Raw genomic sequence first — 4,756 nt, 5'->3', positions numbered from 1 at the left:
TGCCTTGGATCACGACTTTATTTTTACCCTTGCCTTTTGGTTTAAAGGACTGTTGGCTTTTTCTGCTTGCTTTCTCTCTTTTTTTTTTCCGCACATAATCTCTCTTTTTTTTTGTATTCACTACTTTTTCTTGCTTCAAGAATCATTTTTATGATTTTTCAGATCCTCAGTAACATGTCTCCTTTTTTCATCATTCTTTCAAGAGCTAACATTCATGAACAACAAATTCAAAAGACATATGCACTGTTCAAGCATACATTCAGAAGTCAAAGTATTGCCACCACATCAAAATAATTAATCTGTTATAAAATTCAAAATTCATGCAATTCTTCTCTTTTTTAATTAAGAACATTTTTCATTTAAGAAAGGTGATGGATTCATAGGACATTCATAACTTTAAGGCATAGACACTAAGACACTAATGATCATAAGACACAAACATAAATAAAACATAAAGCATAATTTTCGAAAAAAAAAAACAGAAAAATAAAGAACAAGGAGATTAAAGAACGGGTCCACCTTAGTGATGGCGGCTTGTTCTTCCTCTTGAAGATCTTATGGAGTGCTTGAGCACCTCAATGTCTCTTCCTTGCCTTTGTTGCTCCTCTCTCATGATTCTTTGATCTTCTCTAATTTCATGGAGGAGGATGGAATGTTCTTGGTGCTCCACCCTTAGTTGTCCCATGTTGGAACTCAATTCTCCTAGGGAGGTGTTGATTTGCTCCCAATAGTTTTGTGGAGGAAAGTGCATCCCTTGAGGCATTTCAGGGATTTCATGATGAGGAATTTCCTCATGTCCATGAGTGGGATCTCTTGTTTGCTCCATCCTCTTCTTAGTGATGGGCTTGTCCTCATCAATGAGGATGTCTCCCTCTATGTTAATTCCAACTGAATTACAGAGGTGACAAATGAGATGAGGGAAGGCTAACCTTGCCAAGGTAGAGGACTTGTCCGCCACCTTATAAAGTTCTTGGGATATAACCTCATGAACTTTTACTTCCTCTCCAATCATGATGCTATGAATCATGATAGCCCGGTCTATAGTAACTTTGGACCGGTTGCTAGTGGGAATGATTGAGCGTTGGATAAACTCCAACCATGCCCTAGCCATGGGCTTGAGGTCATGCCTTCTCAGTTGAACCGGCTTCCCTCTTGAATCTCTCTTCCATTGAGCGCCCTCTTCACAAATGTCTATGAGGACTTGGTCCAACCTTTGATCAAAGTTGACCCTTCTAGTGTAAGGGTGTTCATCTCCTTGCATCATGGGCAAGTTAAATGCCAACCTTACATTTTCCAGACTAAAATCTAAGCATTTCCCCCGAACCATTGTAAGCCAATTCTTTGGGTCCGGGTTCACACTTTGATCATGGTTCTTGGTGATCCATACATTGGCATAGAACGCTTGAACCATTAAGATTCCGACTTGTTGAATGGGGTTGGTAAGAACTTCCCAACCTCTTCTTCGGATCTCATGTTGGATCTCCGGATATTCACTCTTTTTGAGTTTGAAAGGGACCTCGGGGATCACCTTCTTCATGGCCACAACTTCATGGATGTGGTCTTGATGCACCCTTGAGATGAATCTCTCCATCTCCCATGACTCGGAGGTGGAAGCTTTTGCCTTTCCTTTCCTCTTTCTAGAGGTTTCTCCGGCCTTAGATGCCATAAATGGTTATGGAAAAACAAAAAGCAATGCTTTTACCACACCAAACTTAGAAGGTTTGCTCGTCCTCGAGCAAAAAAAGAAAGAAGAGAGTAGAAGAAGAATAAATAGAGGAGATTGAGGTGGCTTTATTTTTCGGCCAAGGGGGAGAAGTAGTGTGTAGGTTGTGTGAAAATGAAGGAGTGAAGATGGGTTTATATAGGGGTGGAGAGAGGGGTAAGGTTTGATAGGTGAGGGGTTTTTTGCGGAAGAGGTGTTGAGGTGATTGGTGAATGGGTGAAGAAGAGAGAGAGTGGTGGGGAAGGTGGGGATCCTGTGGGGTCCACAAATCCTGAGGTGTCAAGGATAATTCATCCCTGCACCAAGTGGCGAGCAAAAATGCTCCTTCTGCCAATCTTGGCGTAAAACGCCGAGCTAGTGCCCATTTCTGGCGTTTAACGCCAGCTTGGTGCCCATTCCTGGCGTTAAACGCCAGTCTGGTGCCCCTTTTTGGCGTTAAACGCCCAGAATGGTGCCAGACTGGGCGTTAAACGCCCATTTTGCTATCTTCACTGACGTTTAAATGCCAGCAGATTTTTCTCCAGGGTGTGCTATTTTTCTTTGTTTTTCATGCTGTTTTTGCTTTTTCAATTGATTTTGTGACTTTCCATGATCATCAACCTATAGAAAACATAAAATAACAAAGGAAAATAGATAAATATAACATTGGGTTGCCTCCCAACAAGCGCTTCTTTAATGTTAATAGCTTGACAGTGGGCTCTCATGGAACCTCACAGATACTCAGAGCAATGTTGGAACCTCCCAACACCCAACTTAGAGTTTGAATATGGGGGTTCAACACCAAACTTAGAAGTTTGTTGTGGTCTCCCAACACCAAACTTAAAGTTTGACCGTGGGGGCTCTGTTTGACTCTATTTTGAGGGAAGCTCTTCATGCTTCCTCTCCATGGTTACAGAGGGGTATCCTTGAGCCTTAAACACAAAGGATTCTTCATTCACTTGAATGATCAATTCTCCTCTGTCAACATCAATCACAGCCTTTGCTGTGGCTAGGAAGGGTCTGCCAAGGATGATGGATTCATCCATGCACTTCCCAGTCTCTAGGACTATGAAATCAGCAGGGATGTAATGGTCTTCAACCTTTACCAGAACATCCTCTACAAGTCCATAAGCTTGTTTTCTTGAATTGTCTGCCATCTCTAGTGAGATTCTTGCAGCTTGCACCTCAAAGATCCCTAGCTTCTCCATTACAAAGAGAGGCATGAGGTTTATGCTTGACCCTAGGTCACACAGAGCCTTCTCAAAGGTCATGGTGCCTATGGTACAAGGTATTGAGAACTTCCCAGGATCCTGTCTCTTTTGAGGTAATCTCTGCCTAGTCAAGTCATCCAGTTCTTTGGTGAGCAAAGGGGGTTCATCCTCCCAAGTCTCATTACTAAATAACTTGTCATTTAGCTTCATGATTGCTCCAAGGTACTTAGCAACTTGCTCTTCAGTGACATCTTCGTCCTCTTTAGAGGAATAATACTCATCAGAGCTCATGAATGGCAGAAGTAATTCCAATGGAACCTCTATGGTCTCAGTGTGAGCCTCAGATTCCCATGGTTCCTCATTAGGGAACTCATTGGAGGCCAGTGGACGTCCATTGAGGTCTTCCTCATTGGCGATCACTGCCTCTTCCTCCTATCCAAATTCGGCCATGTTGATGGCCTTACACTCTCCTTTTGGATTCTCTTCTGTATTTCTTGGAAGAGTACTAGGAGGGAGTTCAGTAACTTTCTTACTCAGCTGACCCAATTGTGCCTCCAAGTTTCTAATGGAAGACCTTGTTTCAGTCATGAAACTTTGAGTGGTTTTGATTAGATCAGAGACCATGGTTGCTAAGTCAGAGTGGCTTTGCTTAGAATTCTCTGTCTGTTGCTGAGAAGATGATGGAAAAGGCTTGCCATTGCCAAACCTGTTTCTTCCACCATTATTATTATTGAAACCTTGTTGAGGTCTCTGTTGATCCTTCCATGAGAGATTTGGATGATTTCTCCATGAAGGATTATAGGTGTTTCCATAGGGTTCTCCCATGTAATTCACCTCTTCCATTGAAGGGTTCTCAGGATCATAAGCTTCTTCTTCAGATGAAGCGTCCTTAGTACTGCCTGGTGCAGCTTGCATTCCAGACAGACTTTGAGAAATCATATTGACTTGCTGAGTCAATATTTTGTTCTAAGCCAATATGGCATTCAGAGTATCAATCTCAAGAACTCCTTTATTCTGATTCGTCCCATTGTTCACAGGATTCCTTTCAGAAGTGTACATGAATTGGTTATTTGCAACCATTTCAATGAGTTCTTGAGCTTCTGCAGGCGTCTTCTTCAGATGAAGAGATCCTCCAGCGGAGCTGTCCAATGACATCTTGGACAGTTCAGACAGACCATCATAGAAGATACCTATGATGCTCCCTTCAGAAAGCATGTCAGAAGGACACTTTCTGATCAATTGTTTGTATCTTTCCCAAGCTTCATAGAGGGATTCACCTTCCTTCTGTCTGAAGGTTTGGACTTCCACTCTAAGCTTACTCAATTTTTGAGGTGGAAAGAACTTTGCCAAGAGGGCATTGACTAGTGATGAGCGGATATTTTATACGCTTTTTGGGGGTAATTTCATGTAGATTTTAGTATGTTTTAATTGGTTTTTAGTAGAATAATGTTAGTTTTTAGGCAAAAATCATATTTCTGGACTTTACTATGAGTTTGTGTGTTTTTTTGTGATTTCAGGTATTTTTTGGCTGAAATTGAGGGAGCTGAGCAAAAATCTGAGTTAGGCTGAAAAAGGACTGCTGATGCTGTTGGATCCTGACCTCCCTGCACTCGAAATGGATTTTCTGGAGCTACAGGAGTCCAATTGGTGCGCTCTCAACGGAGTTGGAGAGTAGACGACGTAAACTGGCGTTCAACGCCAGTATCATACTGCTGTCTGGCGTCCAACGCCAGAAACAGGTTACAAGTTGGAGTTCAACGCTAGAAACAGGTTACAACCTGGCGTTGAACGCCCAAAACTGCCCCAGGCACGTGAGAAGCTTAAGTCTCAGCCCCAGCACACA

The 4,756-nt window shown here is 42.4% G+C and overlaps 1 non-coding gene across 1 annotated transcript; it reads left to right on the top strand.

Moving 5' to 3' along the window:
• Positions 1-4,122: 4,122 nt before the first annotated feature.
• LOC130958723 (small nucleolar RNA R71) lies at positions 4,123-4,230 on the top strand. The gene has a single exon (XR_009077830.1). It is a non-coding gene; the product is annotated as a small nucleolar RNA R71 (small nucleolar RNA).
• The last annotated feature ends 526 nt before the right edge of the window (positions 4,231-4,756 follow it).

The sequence above is a fragment of the Arachis stenosperma genome, chromosome 10 (assembly GCF_014773155.1).
Source record: "Arachis stenosperma cultivar V10309 chromosome 10, arast.V10309.gnm1.PFL2, whole genome shotgun sequence".
NCBI classification, from domain to species: domain Eukaryota; kingdom Viridiplantae; phylum Streptophyta; class Magnoliopsida; order Fabales; family Fabaceae; genus Arachis; species Arachis stenosperma.
Note: the sequence above shows the minus strand (reverse complement) of the source record. Positions and strands in the feature narration are given on the sequence as shown.